We start from the raw sequence: 17,749 nt of genomic DNA, 5'->3' as shown, positions 1-17,749 counted from the left end.
GAGTCATAAATTACGTGAAAAAAACCGCTACACAGTTGACCCACCTATTCCATAATAGTTCAAATATTTCAAAACAACACAATTGCTCAACTCAAATGGCAGATTCATACCTTATGCCTCAAACATCATGTTTACGTATTACCAGTACATTATTATATGTGAATGCATTGTTGTGTAATTTTAAAAAACAGTGCATCCAAAACAAAACACTCACTCATTACTAAGCTTTAACAACTTTCTTGTTCAAGCATGTAATGCGTCATGTGATATCACAAGTGCTTTTCAGGGGGGACTGACATTGTTTAACTGGGCTAGAAAGTTCAAAGAGGCACTTAGCACCAAAGCAATATGCAAAATCTAAACACAACCTGTAATTACCATAGTACTGACGCAGTAAGTGAGGTGGAGTTCGGTGAACAAGTATTTACTGTTAGAAGACAAGATGATATTTGCCTGGATGCATGCGGCATTCCTTACGGAAACATCCCACCTGCATCAAGACTTTGTTTAAAATTCTGCAATACAGCAAGTGACTACCTTTATGATCTGGCTGTGATCACACTGACGATAACATTAAGCCACTACACAATTGCCCCAAGTTCCGTCACGAAACAATGCCCGAAAACAACAGACATATGTAGTCACTTTTCAGATTCAATCAATCAATCGTCTCTGTGGGAGTTCTGAAACGTGTGAGAACGAAGGACCCACATTGTTGCCCTTCACTGACACTTCATCATTCACTGGCCATGTGGAGCTTTTCATCACCTTTTAATACACTCCATTTATTATCACCATTACCACTGCTGGGAAGATGTTGCCCAAATGAACTTGCAGCTCCAATGCCAGCAAGTATTGCCACCAGCGCTAATTTATTTGGACAAAGTCGTAAAAAGTTACAGTTTTACGGGAAGGTTGCGGAAAAACACAGCGTTTAGCAGAGCTAAACAGTACCAGAGAGCGGATGACATGAAAAGTTGAAAAAACATATAATGCGGGTATAGAATAGCAAAATTCGGTTATACTTCATGTTGCATCTTAGTGCTGGTTGAAACAAGTGCACTACTCCGGAGGATGAGAAAGGTGTTTCAGAAAAATATATATATATTAATTAAATCTACACCTTGAAACAAGCTTCCATCTGAGCCAGAGTCGGAATAACTGGATTCACCAAGAAAATCTCAGAAATACAGACAACTATATTTACTAACATGTAGGTAAAGATCAAATTTCCACTCAGAATCTGTGAGTATTTACAACCGGGTTTACTGAGGCAGCAGCTTATGATGTAGTTAATTCCTGGGACTGCCCTCAAGGCACATGTGAAGTACACAATTGAAGACAAGGTCAGAAAGCAGAGTTCAGTGTTAAAAACCAAAAGTTTTGTTTACATTCAGCGTTATTCACCAAAAACACACACAGTGTATCACTTTCGTCTAACAAATGCGATGAATGCATTTCCTTCCTCATAAAACATTTGCAAAGCTGAGAAATTCAAGTATGTTAAATTCTGCATATTTTACATTCATGTTTACTAGCGTGCAGTCCTCCCGCCTTTGTTAGCGCTTTGCTGCATAGCTTGGTGAGTTATCGCCACCTGTACATGAGTGGAATTAGGGCTGCATAAAAAAATTGCATGATTATAATATTTGTATTATTGGATATTGGTTCCTAAAATCCAAAGATCAATTTCTACATTTACACTTTTTCTCAATAAATATGTACATCTGTGGTAAATGTTGTGTATACAATGGTTAATTGTTGTAAGTGGTTCAGTTAATGCTGCATGATGTGTAAAATGTCTAATCGAGTTATTACAACATGCGAAAAAAAGGTCATTTTAAGCTAAGTAACGTAAATGATAGCTGCTATGTCAGCCGCCTAGAGTCACAAGAGTCTCATAAACTGTGTCATGAATAATTACAGTCATGTGGACTCGCCGCAGTTTATGGGACAGTTGTTACTCAGGATGGTTAGGTGACTCTGGTTGTCTTGTAGCAAATCTAGAGATCCCATCTACGAGAGGGATAAACTGAAAGAAGACTACACACTGATCTGAGCTCTAAGCAAAGTTTGTGTTTATTGAAGAGATATTAGCTCTGGCTACGAGATGTGAGGCCGCGGAACTTGACTGAACGGCGTGTAGCTGCTACTTTCTTCAGTCCGTCCCCGGCGAGGAGCTAACACTAGCTAACGGCTGCCTGCAGATATCAGGCTGATGTCTTCGCAACACAAACAAAAAGTGGAGCTGAATTAGTGAGCAGTCTCTCCGTTTCTGCTGACGCAAGTGGAATGAAGTGGAAAAAATTCGCAGCGCTGTATATCGCGTCGCCCGCCTGCGTCTTGATGCGCGTATAAAAACGCACCATAGAAGTCAAAAAACTCAACAGGAAACCTTTAAGTAAAGAAATTCAAAAGCATTGAGAAAAAACTCTGCTACTGAATAAATTGGGTAGAATATATTCTCAGGTTTGATGATTAACATGCACCACTCCAGTTGCAGAATGAGTCGAGCGCAGACTGTACATGTGTGAATATGGCTGCCTATGTAAACACCAAATGTAGTATAAACAGAACTATGTGGGTGTCCACTGTCCACGTCAGTTTTGGAGTATACAGTATGTGGCCCTTCAGTAGTTCTTGTTATGTGTGAAAAGTGTGTGTTATAAAACCAATGGACAAATAATATCCATATCAGATTAAATATATAAAATAGACAACTGGAAGAATTATGTTTGAGGAAATTATCAAAAAGATATATACTCAAGTAAGAATGTGTCTTTCCCCAAACACATTCAGAAAAAATGAGAACAGGCAAACTCAATACCGAGCTACCACTGAAAGCAAACTTAAAAGCAGATGTCACATAATAATTTCAGCATGACACAGTACTATATACGATGACAAAACTTTTTTTTAAAAGGTACAAATTAGCAGCAGACTAAAGAACAAAGACATGAAGTACATTTAACTTCTTTTCTTCTCTGAAATCCCCCAGTTGTGGCCATAATTGAACTAGATATAAATCTTCTGCTCTCTTCCTGACAATGGAATATTAACAACATAACTGCTTATAGCAAAAGCTTAGTACCGACCCCCCCACACAGACATACAAAAGCTACTCTCAACACACCTCCAGGGGATTGGAGCTTACAACCAGTTGTGTGAGACAAAGCTGGAAACAAATGAGTTGCATGGTATGGTGGGTTTGGAAAGGCATTTGCACACAAATCTGTCAACTGAGAGTGCTTTATCGCCTCGGCAAAACATATATATCAGGGAACTTCGAGAAGAGATATTGTGAAACAGCAATATAAAGGCTAAAGCAGCATAGACAGAGCAGTCATTATGTGAACACATGGAAAGGGAATCTCACAAAAGGAGAAAGGATGAAACTCAGCCAGTGAAGGCGAAATGAAGAGAACAATACAAAGGTGGATAACAGGAGAGCAGTGTCATCTTCTGGTGACAAAAGCCAACAACTGTAGTACAGATGCAGATAAAGCAGAGCTTTTAAAATGGAATTATACTTCTGGATTAAGGGGTTATACCCTACCAACGGCTACATACATGGTGAATGAGGTTACACTGTAGGCTACACCGTGGCCGACATGCACCTTCTCAAAAATGTAAATCACCATGCGGGGACTACTAGAACTGTGATGGTTCAGTTCAGGCTGCTTGTGTTTTCTCCTACAAGTTCCTGAAGCCAGTGAATATTGTTTACAATGAATCCAATGTTAAAGAAGTTGATCAAAGTCTCTCAGTAGTCTTCATTTCAATAACACACATCTAGGAATGCGAACAGTTACTGCGGGGAATACACACTATACAACAAAACTGAGTCAGTATAACTAAATTGTTAACTAATTACAAATCCTGTCCACTTTATACATTTTTATTTGTTTTTTTGTTTAGCCAGAGCCCAAGGCGGATAAAGCCAATTCATTTGAAAAACAAATATGGATCTTTCGTTACAATTTAATTAGTCAAACATAAGAACCAACTCAATACACCCTTCATTAATGAGATTTCATTGTTATTTTTTAATATTTTGAACACCCCCCTTTTCTTCAATGACAATTTAGATCTTCCTGGGCATGGATGATACCAGTCTTTCCTAAATCTATGTAGGGATACTCTGCCGTTCAGATTTTTATTTTTAAACTTCTCTTTGCTGTTGGATTCTGTTGGATTCAAGACAGGTCATAGTTTTCACTTTCTTCTTCTTTACAAACTCTTATGTTTTTGAGATCACTATAATATTTGAAAATTCCTCTTGTGCCAAGCCTCCTGAAACTGGGGGTCATCTTTTCATTCAGTTTTTGGGTATACAATCCTGCATTCATATTGCCACCTAAATATCATCTCCCCTACACCTTTTGGACTCATGGAGACCCATATCAGGACACTCCAACCTCCATGTTTCACAGTCAGCACTATGCAGTCACTGTGGTGGTCCTTGCCAGGTCCACACCAAACATGCTGGACTCCATATGATCCAACCGAATTTATTATGGTTTCATCTGACCAAAGAATGTGCTGCCAAAATTCGTCAGGCCTCTTTTCATTTCTCTGGCAAAGTTTCATCTTGCACTTCTATGCAGTTTTGTCAGCAATGGTTTTCTTCTTGGTCATCGTCCATAAAGGTTGACTTCATGCAATATCCTTCACATTGTCTGATCAGTCACTGAAACACCAGTTTCCACAGATAATCCTTGTGCCACGTCAGAAGCACTTACCCGTCTGTTTTCAATGTAAGGGTTGCGTAAATAGCTAATTGCGTGTGGTGTCGTTTTTTGAGGACCCCTTCTGTTACTGGTAGTATGGCTCTTTTGCTACCTCCCAACCACTTCATCAGTTGTGTTTAAGGCTTATGTTCACTAGCATACTGATGCTCTTGTACCCGCTCCAATCTTTAATGAAGTCTCACAATCTGGTTTCTAACATGTCCAGGCAAACCCTCACCACATGCAGCCATGTTGCACTACACAAAACCCAGGACAAAACTGAGAAAAGGCTGTGGTGTTAAAAGGTTCTTTTATAACCTTGTTCATGCAATTCGCCTGAATTGGAAATCACAGGTGTACTCACTTTTGTTGCACTGAGAATGTACTTCAGGGCCCATATTTTCAATGAATCTAGCCTGTTTGTTTTTATTTATACATAAGATCCAATGTCCTACAGTTCAACTTAAAAATAATACAATTATTGTAAAATAGTACAATTTTGAATTATGTAACATTTTAGTGAAATTGCACAGGGGTGTAATCAGTTTTGTTGTATGCTGTAATTAAAGCACGATATTGCTGGGTCAAGTAGAATGCAAGTGTCTTGCGTTGCAGTGCTGATATCAACTCGTGTAATCCCACGCTGATCTACAAAACAAAACTTATGTCATAGTTATCTAAGGCAGGACTCCCTTTAACCCCTTGCGTCAACTGGAACTCCAGGTTTACTCCGGTCATCTTGTGTGACGCAGGTCCACTCTGCCACAGCCAGCCTCCACTCAGTCTTGGATTAAATTATTGCTAGTTTCCTCTTTTCTCACGCTGCTCAGGTCAGAGAACGAGCCAACCATGATGGTGCCACTGCTAAGCCTTAGAGGTTGCAACCACAACAACTTGATGGGAAAGTAGTGAACTTTCATCCAAGAGCAGTGTCATGTTGGGCTTCATGACTATTGTTTCCAGAGGAAGGAAGGAAGCAGGCAACCTTAAAGGGGCGTTGGTACTACAGCTGGCTCTGGCAACTGGAAAAGGTACAACGAGGAACGATGGTTATTACAATCTTGACAATGACTGGTGTGGTTCAAACTAACAAAATTCGAAGCTGGGGCAGAAGAAGAGATGCTCCGAGTAGATACTGCAATATGCAGCCAAGTTTAAAAAACTTTTGAACACCTCTACAGCACAAAAAATGTGTCACAGGTTAAGATACATACATCCTTAATCTCCACATGGAGGGGAGTTGTGGAGAGAGTGGGAGGGAGGGAAAGTGAGATGTGAACTGTGAGTGAGCGCCAGTACACTTGGGAAAACTGATAACTGCAGACTCAGGTGCTGTCAACTTACTTGTCGGCCCGCTCATCCGCAGCTGAGGGGATTAAGTTGGTGGGCACACAGCGACTGCTGTGACAACAGGAGGCAAAGGATTGGAGGCTTGTGTTCATACTGAGCCGCACGTACGCAGTGGAAAGCCAGCCAAATTTCTCCTCTCAAGAAAAACAGCAGAGCAGGAGCATGGTGGCTAGCAAAAAAACATAATTCATGTTGATTATTATCAAACATGTTTTGTTTGCCTATAACACTGAGTTATGACAAAGGTAGGGAAAAGAAATCCCTTAATGTATTTGCAATGAAATAATCTTTTAGAAATCAAGAAGTCAGATCACTTATAAAGGAACACTAAATTTATTAGTTTATAAAATATCTTTCAGAACAAACACTTTTTAATTAATCCTAGCTAAAAAAAAAGCCAAATGGCTTTGGCGTAAATTAATTGGTGATAATATGCCAGCCAAAAAATGCCTCTGAAACCTAACCTTCCAGTCTTGTCAAAGTCAATTTGTCCACTCATGTGCAACTTTATGAATCAGTTTAATATTTCAGAATGGATTTTTTATTGTTTACGTTTCTGTCGCAGGTGTGGTAAAACTGCGGCAGTGCACCATACATGACCCTATGTACAGGGCAATCCACACAGATACCATTTTTTGAAGGGTTTTTGACGCCCATCATTCACCCATTACAGTCACAGTACAGTTACACTTTAATTTGATCAAATATAACTATCCACACAGATGTTTTTTTTTTTGTATCAAATCACACAAATCTCCCATTGTCTATATTTTCTGAACTTATTAACAGTATCTCAAATAATCGATCAAAGCTTCCCGTTTCACAATGAGTTTTCCGTTTTCATTATAGGCATGTCTCATAGAGCTTATAATGAAAACCTTTTTTTGTCCAGTAAATTTCTGATGTTACTCAGACTGGTGAAGACAGTTTGTCCCCCTGCTGTCTTGGAGCTGTGCTGCTGACAGGACAGCTGGTTCTCAGGAAGACTGAACGTGATGGAGTCTGTGTGGACCGAACATTTCAGATGCCTCGCTTTTGATGTTGAATCCTAGTAATGAAATACCAAATGCATTTGAAAATTTGAAAAACATTATTATTTAAAAAACTCTTGAGAGCAAATTAACAGGGACTGCAAAACCAGTCCAGCGGTCAAAATTGGTGCAACTACCAAAGTGGTCATATAAACATGTTCATGACATGGAAGAGTTAATTTTATGCAACCATGTAAGGTTTAAACAGATGAGTATTAATATATTGCCTGTGTTGCTACATGTAAATGCAGCCATGTTTTATCAAATGAAAACTTAACTAGAATGGCACTCAGTAGAGCGATTACCTGCGACAAGGTCTTTTAATATAATCTTCACCAAAATTTAACGGGTTCTTTCCTGGCCCATCCCCATCCATCCACCAGGTTTAGTGGAAATCAGTTCAGTACTTTTTGAGTTATCTCACTGACAAATAAACAAAACAAACCAACCAACCAACCTCCATCAAGACCAATGTCAAACAACATATATCAGACTTCCTAGGAAAAATTTCAAATTCATAGTGAATAATCCGTATCTGCCCCAAATTTTAATGGGTTCTTCCCTGCTCTATGCCCCTTCCCTCCACAAAGTTCCGTGCAAATTGGTTAAGGACTTTTTGCATAAGCCTGCTGACAAACAAACAAACAAACAAACAAAACCATATATATATATAAACAAACAGATCCGGATTATTCACTATGAATTTGAAATTTTTCCTAGGAAGTCTGATATATATATATATATTATATATATTTTATATATATATATATATAACACTGGTAATATCTACGTACTATCAAAGAAGAACTGGGAACAAGACAGGAATGTGTGTGTATTTTCGTCTTTTTGATGCTCTGATTTAATGCAGTGCAGTGTAGTTTGTCAGAATGACAGTTGCACAGCTTGCTTTTTGTAATTTTGACAAATCTGATATAATGGAATGTAAAAACCATGATAAAAACATTTTGAAAAATATGTATGTATGACAAAATAATGAATAAGAAAACAATAAATGTCATGTTTCATACTATTAAATCACCAGTGGCTATTTATTGTTAAATTAGGTATTTGGTTACTAAATAGATATAGACACTGGTTACCAAATAGAAGTAAGATTAACATTGAATGTACTTGGATCACACTGTAAAGAGATATCTTTATTTCAAGTGGTCTCACTATTTAGGAGATTTAATATGTTGAGGATATCTGCTGCTTTGGCAGGCATCAAAAGTTTGTTTTCATTTTGCACAATGGTAAACCTGCTTTTGTCACATATAGGGATGGGAATTGATAAGATTTGATTGATACCAATGCCATAATCGATTCTGCTTATCGGCCCGATTCTTTATCGGTTCCCTTAACGATTTCTGAAGCCTTTCTGCGTGGTTGTAATGTTATTATAAAATAGGATATTTACCCTCAGAAAACAAGACGTGCTGCTCAGTTGGGAACCAGTGGTAGTCATGCATAGGAGTGTCAAATAAATGGCATTCCTGGAATTTAAGCCCATGTTGCGTAGAAAGATGTTTCAGCGTATGCTGGTGTTTCCACTCTTAGTTGAAATTGCATTTTTTAAACATTAACCAATAGCACTGTCGTCATCTCTCTTTGTGAAATGAACCCACGCTTTGGACTGTTTGTTCCTCTCTGCCATGACTCCTTTTTGTTGCAGTTTTCCCGCAGCGTAGATGCACTTACATCATTGTTTTGCAATGCAAAACAGTCAGAAAAACATGCCAGCACTGATAAAAGAAATTGATAAGCTTTGGAGGCATACGATTCCTACGGTTCAGACAATTTGGAGCCAGTTCTCAAATCGGAACCAGCTCTTGATTCCCATCCCTAATCATATATCAAGCTGTCAGTGAAACTTTTCGTAGACAAAATAGAGCAAACAAGAGCACTTTCCACTCAAATAGAACCATGAGGGGAAAGTATTCATTACCCTGAACAAATGGCCTTCAGATTAGTGATTAAAAAGCTGAAAGGAACAAGAATGTAGCAAAAATAAAGGATGACCAAAATGAAATGAAGGCCCCCAGACTGAAAAAGTAACCTCCCTGACAGGGATCTGTAAAGTTTTCTTTTATGTCAACTTTATCTGCACAGTTTCAAGGATAACTAAGATGAAAGACGCAAATTCAATATTTGATGACAATGAACTGAGAAGGGAGAAAGCAATAGGAAGAGTTATAAAATAGATGAACACATGAGTAGACAGAATAGAGCAGGAAGGGAAATATTTGGCAAGGTAGGTATGATAATAGTGGGCAGAAATCTAGGATCAGATACCCCCCCAACTGTAATGTAAACAGTTCACAAAGGCAACGACTTAGCTGCAGACAAGTCACTACCATCACCATTGTACTCTTGCATTCTGCGGCTTTGCACTTCTCAGTGCTGCCTCATCAAAAGCATACCAGTTAGAAAAGTAATTTATCTTGCAGCAATCTTTTCCATCACCCGGTTTTTTTGCCCCTCCTCTTAACAATCAGTAAGGACAGCTATCATCCAGAACAGTTATTATCCACACTTATCAAATAGCAACGTGTAAAAACTATTCCACTGTTTTGACAAGATGTTTGCGAGGTGCTAGTGGGTGAAAAAAAACACAGAGGAGCTGGAGAGGTGTAACTTATCTATGGCAACCGAACGATAGATCCGTAAGTCATCGGAAACCACCAAGACTGGAAATATCCGTTGCAAGCCACACATGTGAGAAAAGAAGGAAAAAAATTTCCATGCCTCTTAAAATATACACCTAACAGCTATGGGCTTGACAACTAAAATGTTGTTGAAATCCATAGGGGTTTTGTATAGAAGGAGCAAACAGGAGGAGAGAGGGGAGGAAACAAGGATAGAGGAGAAGAAAAAAAAGGAGAGTAGACGAAACCAGAAGAGAGGGGATAGAAGATAGAAGACTGGAAAAGAAAGGAAAGGATACATGGACAGAGGAGAATCCGCAAGGATAGAGGATAGGAGAGCATGAGAGGAGGTGAGGAGAAGAAACAATGTGATTTAAAAAAGGATGAAAAATAGAGGAGAAGAGGGGATAATAGAGTCAAAAGCACGGGAGTTGAAACAAGGACAGAGGAGAAGAAAAAAGGACAGAGGAGAGGAAACAAAAACAGAAAAGGAGGAGAGGAGTTGAGACAAGGATAGAGAGGAAACAAGGATAGAGGAGAGGACAGGAGAGGAGAGAAGGGTAGAGGAGAGGAGAGGAAACAAGGAGAGAGGAGAAGAGGAGAGGAATGAGAAAAAGAGTACAGAGGAGATAAGAGGAGTCAAAAGTAGGGGAGTCGAAACAAGGAGGAGTGGAGACAAGGATAGAGATGAAACAAGGATAGAGAACAGGAAAGGAGAGGAGAGGAAACAAGGACAGAGGAGAAGAAGAGAGAAATAAAAAATAAATAAAAGAGTACAGAGGAGGAGAGATGAAGAGATGAGAAGAAACAAGGATAGAGGAGTGAAACAGAGGAGAGGAGAGGAGAGGAGAAGAGGGAAGAGGAGAGAAGAGAGGAGAGTGTTCAAAGATCCAGAGTACACTTGGAAAACTTGAGGCAAACTAAGACAGTTTCAGCCCTGGTTAAAACCACTCAGTGAAGTGAATTTGAAGTCAAAACCAACACAGAGATTAAGTGAGACCACCTTGTGGCTAATGTTCTGCCCTTAAAGCCTAATCTTACCTCCTCTAATCCTGCTCCTCTAGCCTTTCTAGCCTTAAAAAAAAAAAAAAAAAAAAACACCCTTCTTTCCCTTTACTTCTCCTCCTGTATTTTCATTTCCTCTGCCACTTTCCTTTTCTTTTGCTTGTTGCTCTTCAAACCAAACTTTCTCTGTCATTCCAGGAAGCAGCTACTGTCCCACACCCTTCCCTGTCATCAGGGTGTACTTGTCAGAACTTGACAACCTTATCAGTTTGAGTATTATCGCCCGCTTAAAACCCTCACAATGGTGACCACATCATGGGTCTGGAGGCTAATGGTTCCTTACTTAAGAGAGAAAACTAAAAAGGCAAGGGAGAGAAGAGAAATGAAAAAAAAAAGAAAAGAAAAATCACTGCTGGACTGTTGAGCGGACCATGCAGCCGGGCGCCCCAGCTGTGAAAACCTCCAACCACATGAGAAAGAGTAAAAGATTCCTTAGAGTCCCGTTACTCCACTTATTGAATTTTTACAACCTGGTAGACTGCCAGGCACTTGGCTCTAGCAACACGTTTCGTGCCATTGCCACTCCTTGGTCCAGAAAAACAGAAGAGAGAGAGAGACAGACAGAAAGCGAGAGCAGCAAGACTGCTGGTTGAATCATCCCTCTCACCCACAGCAATCTGCTTTCCGAAAAGATGATGGCCTTTGTACTGTATGTGTGTGTGTGTGACAGATGTTTGTGTTCGACTGCGGATAGACACGTTTATCATGCAACCACATGCGGGACCCACACACAGCCTGGCCCTCATCTCTCCTGTGTCAATGAGAGACCTGCCTGTAGTCTTGTGGTTACTTTTAGAAGTTGGAGGAGGGGACAATGAGAGCTCACACCTTAACACAGAACAAAGGCGTTACAGTTCACTACTGTAAAGTGGTGGGAATACGGCATTGTGATACCTCCCTCTGATGACAAAGTTGTTGCCAACAATGAACTTCATTCAAGTGGCTGATATCAATTACTTAAATCTTAGTTTAGTCTGTTTCTGAGAAAACAGCCCTGAACCTGAACTCTAACCCTCTAACCCTCCCACCAACAAGGTCAAATATTAGACATTATTAATTAAGGTGTAACACTCGAATTTGGCCTGTAGCAAAGATGAATATAGTAAATGTGCTACGTTGTTTTACAAAGTGACTTATTAGCCATGCTAGTGGCATGGCTCTCCTGATGGTGTTGTCGCTGTTTCGGTCGGTTGGTCCACCATGTGGTCCAGGCTGAAATATCTCAAGCAATATGGATCAGCATGCCATATAGTACAGACATTCATGGCCCAGAGGATGAAGCCTAATAACTTTGGTGATCACCAGACTCTTTTTTTACCGCCACCATCAGGTTCTCATTTCTGGTTTTGGCTGAAATGTCTCAACAATTACTGGAGGGACTGACATGAAATTTGGTGCAGACATTCATAACTTTGGCTAAGGACAAAATAATGCCTGCAAAACTAATAACCTCCCCATCAAAGCTTTGCTTTTACTGCTAATTAGCAAATGTTAGCATGAATGTTAAACTAAGATGGTAAAAAACATTGTATGCATTATTAGCATGCTGACACTAGCATTTAGCTCAAAGCACCACTGTGCCTAAATACAGCCAGACAGAGCCGCTAGTGTAGCTGTAGACTCCTAAACCGGCTTTTTATTCTCCATCTGAAATGTGTCAGATGGTCGTAGAGCTTCAGAAGCCCCCTCCCCCTACATCCTTCCGACGTCAGATTAGGAAGATCTGTGTTTTGACCATGTCTTCAACTTTCTGAAACCGACGACTTGACATTCACACTCACTTCACGTCGTGGCTGGTTAGCTAAGCAAAAGTGAGAAAGGAGCCAGGGTTTGAACTTCTCTCTCTAACTCTCATTCTTCATTCTCGACACAACTATTTGTGACTTTTTTCATGTATAAGACCAAGTGCAATGCTATGAATGTCTTCCAGGACACTGTCTAAAAATATGCACCTTAATCCCTGTATTTAAACAATATCACGTTTTCCCTCTCTATAATAGCCGGCTTTTCAGTCTGCCTCTGAGTGTGGCCATTCAGAACTATGAACACTTTCCAATGATTTCCGACATGGTTGGACAACACGTCTTATCAACTGGTTCTGACAGATCATAAACCGGCCCTTACTGTGTCTTCTGAAAGAACACAAAACAAATTTTACAGACGCCGCAATTGCACGCAGGGTCAATGGAAAGACACGATTACACAAAATTTGCTCAGGGCAGCATGAACTGACACAAGGACTAGTTCGTACGAGTTGAAAATCTTTCAACCTCTGCGAGATACTGTACGGAAATAGTACAACGACCTGGAGTCACTGGAAAGTTTGGGTTCAGCCAGAAGCTGAGCTGAACACACTCCCACACACATGGTCAGTGTCTACATTGTTTGCTAGCTAATGTACAGTTTGTACATTGGCTGTTTGGAATGAATAAACACAAACAGTCCGGCGGTCAAATGTGTGCGAGTGTTACAAAGGAAAAAAGTCACCGCGCTTTGTGTCTGAACATACCTTTAGTCTTGTTTTAGTCTATCTAATATTTATATCTAACCAAAACAAATACTGTGTACACAAGAGCTAAATTATGTCTCGTGAGAACAAACATATTTAACTGAGTTCAGGTGGATTTATGCTTCTGGGTCAGGGAGTGGTGGTTTGTGGTATATATGCAAGATAGGAAATTGCCCTAGGGCAATGGTGGGTGCATGGAGAAGAAGAGGAAAGGAAAGAGAGAAAGAAAAAAATCACTTGGCACTCCCGCCATAAATCGGGCGACAGACACGATATATACAACCTCGTGGAATCAGCACAATTTACACTTTATAGACAAAGGGAAAAAAAAGACATTTCTTATAACTTTAGATCTTGCCGCAAAATTATCATGTTCAGACATTTTTTTCGGTATCAAAAGAAGTCCAGTAATTGTTGTCTTGTCGCTACATCCATAACTATAGTGCAATAGCCCTTCATTAAAGCTATTAGTAAAAACCTGTGCTTTCCATACTACGACAAATAAAAATGCTTGATGTAAAAAGGCCCATCAGTAATAGGTAATCTATGAATGTAAGCTTTTTTTTGTCTCGCACCATCAATACATTTTTTATACATTAAGAATGTCCCATCAACATGGTTCTTACATGTCTATAGCACTGACACTCGTCTATCCATCCATGTATGGTACAACTCACATGAAAAGTAATGGCATTTCTAATTCTGAATGGCCTGCCACTTAGCGATGCTGTCAAGAGCGTGTAAATAAAAGGGGGTGTGGATGGTGGGGCACTCATCCAGGTCTGTTACCATGGTCTCATCATAGATGCCTTCTGGTGTAGGAATGGCACTGATTTATAGATTTCACCCGTTGATAGCACCACAACACTAGCACGACATTTTGTATATTTTATTGCTGCGTCACGTTCTAATTATATACCCTCAAGTCTTTACATTCCTCCATTCACTTTGTGATACAGAGCAACAATGGCAGCTAACAGATTGTTCGCTCAATCAATTCAGTGCAAAGTAGGTCTCTTACTTATTTGAATAATTTCATCTTCATCATTAAATTTGAAACCTGAAGCAATCCAAGATGAGCAGTCACAGATCTTGAGGTCTACGTAAAGGTGGCTACACTTATAGCCACCTTACACCCCAATGCATAGCGACATTTTTGAGGAAATACCCGTTAACTTTAAATATCCGTTAACAAATTACAAGAGGAGCATAATGGGCACCAAAGTTGTTCAGAAAAAGAAGGCCATCTTTCCAATACCATTTTCTACAAATACAAAAAGTAGCCTTACCTCACTTGCTGCGTCTCCAGATCAAAAACTGCTTTGATCTGACAAAACTGAGAAACTACTAACCTGATCAGGCTTGCAGGAGGTAATTACAGTGAACAGAAAAATAAAAAACCCTGTAGTGTGAAATTCAATTCAGTACATTAGTCCTGTAATACTGCCCTTACGAAACATATACAGATGTGTGACAAATTAAAGGAAAAACCTGAATAAATGAGTGCAGGAAGCTAACAAAGGCAGATGCTTCTATACAGGTGCACTGCATGTTACATTTAAGCAATTAACATCTAATCATGCCCTTTTACATGTATGAAAATGCTCAGCAGGTCCAGTTTATTCTGATTTTGTATCAAGATGGCAAGAGGAAAAAACTAACTGACTTTGAAAGAGGGTTCATTGTTGGGGCACAGTTGGCAGGGGCCTCAGTCACAAAGACTGCTTAACTGGCTAGTGTTTCAAAGGGAACAGTGACCAAAGTGAGATATGCATTTAGATCTGTGGCCAAGAGATCAGTGAATAAGGTCGGACATTGTGGTCGAACGGGTACATTTGATGACCGTGTTAATGGTGGATTAGTGCCATTTGTAAGCAACAGAAGAGCAACTCTTCCTCAGGTGACTGAGAATGTCATTGCAGGACGTGATCAGACTGTAGCAGCAAGAACAGCCCGTCAACAGTTACATAGGGATATTATAGTAGGGTTGCAGAGGTGTGGCAAAAAGTGATATGGTCAGATGAATCTGCACCAAGAGAACAATACAGGCCTGAATTCTTGACACTTACAGTAAGGGGATCCGGTGGCTCTGTTAGGCTGTGGGGGGGCCTTTTGCTGGCATGGTTTGGGTCCACTTGCCCCCCCTTTAGAGAAGAGGGTCACTGCCATTCAATACAAAGTTGTTCTGAGTCATCATCCCACGATGAAACATTTCTGTCCTGATGGGAGTGGTCTCTTCCAGGATGACAATGTCCCCATCCATAGGGCACGAGGGGTCACTGAATGGTTTGATGAGTGCGAAAATGATGTGAATCAAATGCTAAGGCTTTCACAGTCACCAGATCTCAACCCAATTACACACCTAAGGGAGATTTTGGACCAACATGTTAGGCAGCGCTTTCCACCACTATCATCAAAACACCAACTGAGGGAAGATCTTTTGGAAGAATGGGGTTCATCCCGCCCATAGAGATCCAGAGACTTGTACAATCAATCCCAAGGCACACTGAAGATGTTCTGGTGGAACGTGATGACCTAACACCTTACTAAGACACTTTATGTTTTGTTTTTGTTATGTTTTTTCTTTAATTTGTGTCCCGTCTGTACTTTTTATTTGTTGTTAGCCCTGTGTCAGGGAAGAGAAGATTCAACTCTAATGTCAATTTTTTGAGGCTGTAGTCTGTGGTGCTGTTGAATAAATCATGTTGCTGTTTCTAACTTTGTGGTCCTCCATATATGTAAATGAAGTGGTATTTGAAAAGTATTAGGGGTAAAATATCAGATATAACGCAGTTTCATATATAACGCAGTCAAATACAACACTGCCACAAATTACAGCCTGAAAATGTACCACAATAATGAAGCAACACGATGAAATTTGTAATCTCAAAGAAACTGAACATTCTGGTGAGGTTGTATTTACTGTAACTATTATATTGCACTTTGCCCTTTAACACGTCATAGAGGTGTATCTCTTTCAATGTATTGAACCTGCTGTTCTGTAATTATTTTGGGGACGAGAAATCAAACTGTAGAGGGATGTCAGTCTTTCACTGTTAAGGCTGCACTGATCATTTTAATATCACGTCTCAGCTTTACTCAGCTTTTTTTAGTCTCATTTAGCTCTGTATACCTGCCCAGCACCAAACACAGCCAGGCAAAGTTAGTGACTCACTGATGAAAAGTCAAACGTCTAGCAGGTAAAAAACGGTGGAGAACAACAGTAGGAGAGTGAATAACCAACATGTAATCGCCAGAAACACAACTAACTGTGTGTGTGGGCATGTCTTTGAGTGACAGAAAAAGAGAAAACCAAATGCGGTGTGTTGTGTGAATTAGGTTTAATTACAATTTATTAGGTTTAATTGGTGTATAATGGTATAATAACACAGGGCTATTATGACTGCAAATTATGACTGCAATTAAAATGATTACAATGTGGCAACCAGACTGCCACATCCGGCAACCAAAAGCTGTATTTTTATCCGTAGGTAAAAAAAATAAAAAAAAGTTTCTGTGTTACCCTGCTTGTGTGGCTGCAGGTAATTTGCCAAACCGTTGCATAATCCCCAACTCTGATGTAGCAAAGCAGGAATGAAAGACAACAGACTCAACGTCTTCACTGAAAGTCTGCTGTTTATCTTGTCACTGAACCTGGTGTCAACAGAACGTGGAGAAAAAACCCCTGAGCTGAAGCAATCTCCAGAAACACTCCAATGGTGACCCAAATCCAATCACGGCAAGCTCATTCAGCGACTGAGACAAAACGATTCAAATTCATGTGCTTGTCTCTAGAGCTTTCCCTGGTGCATTAAGTACAGTTGTCAACAAAGAGGGATTTGCAAACGAAAGGGCAGTTGAATCATCTTGTAAGAGAACAAAACAAATCAAGGAACTGGCAACAACCATGCACAAGTACGAGCTACAGAGAAGCCCCAATACAGTCATTAAAAGACATATGCTATTAAAAAACACACAAAATATATGTAGTCTGTTTTCACATAATGTCTCCCAACACAAATAATCCAAATAACCAGTTGGCCTTCATCTTAACAACTCATATACTTCTATGCTACACCATTATGTTCAATACTTCTGAAAATAGCGCCAAAGTGATTAATAGAATAATTATTTAGTTAAGTGAGATAATTATACAGATAACGCTTTATACTGTATAGTCTACAAGTCTTTAAAAATTAGTAAGATTTGTTTGCTTTACTGTCTCGAATGAATTAATAGTTATTTTGGCTACTGGTCAGAATAAATAAGTGTTTGTTGTTTGTTTTATAGGCTAAATAATAATTTTAAAAAACTAGAGATTAACTCCTACTTGCAGTCTTACTAGGAAGTACATAAGCAAAAACTAGTACAGTAATCCAACTGCTTTGTGGTGAGAGCAACACGGTCATCATTTAAGTT

At 39.6% G+C, this 17,749-nt stretch overlaps 1 protein-coding gene across 2 annotated transcripts in view; it reads right to left on the bottom strand.

The window, feature by feature from the left end:
- Positions 1 to 17,749, bottom strand: part of spryd3 (SPRY domain containing 3) — a 61,224-nt gene that overhangs the window by 31,775 nt on the left and 11,700 nt on the right. The gene's annotated exons all lie outside the window — the stretch shown is intronic.

The sequence above is a fragment of the Xiphias gladius genome, chromosome 18 (assembly GCF_016859285.1).
Source record: "Xiphias gladius isolate SHS-SW01 ecotype Sanya breed wild chromosome 18, ASM1685928v1, whole genome shotgun sequence".
Classification (NCBI taxonomy): Eukaryota; Metazoa; Chordata; class Actinopteri; order Istiophoriformes; family Xiphiidae; genus Xiphias; species Xiphias gladius.
Note: the sequence above shows the minus strand (reverse complement) of the source record. Positions and strands in the feature narration are given on the sequence as shown.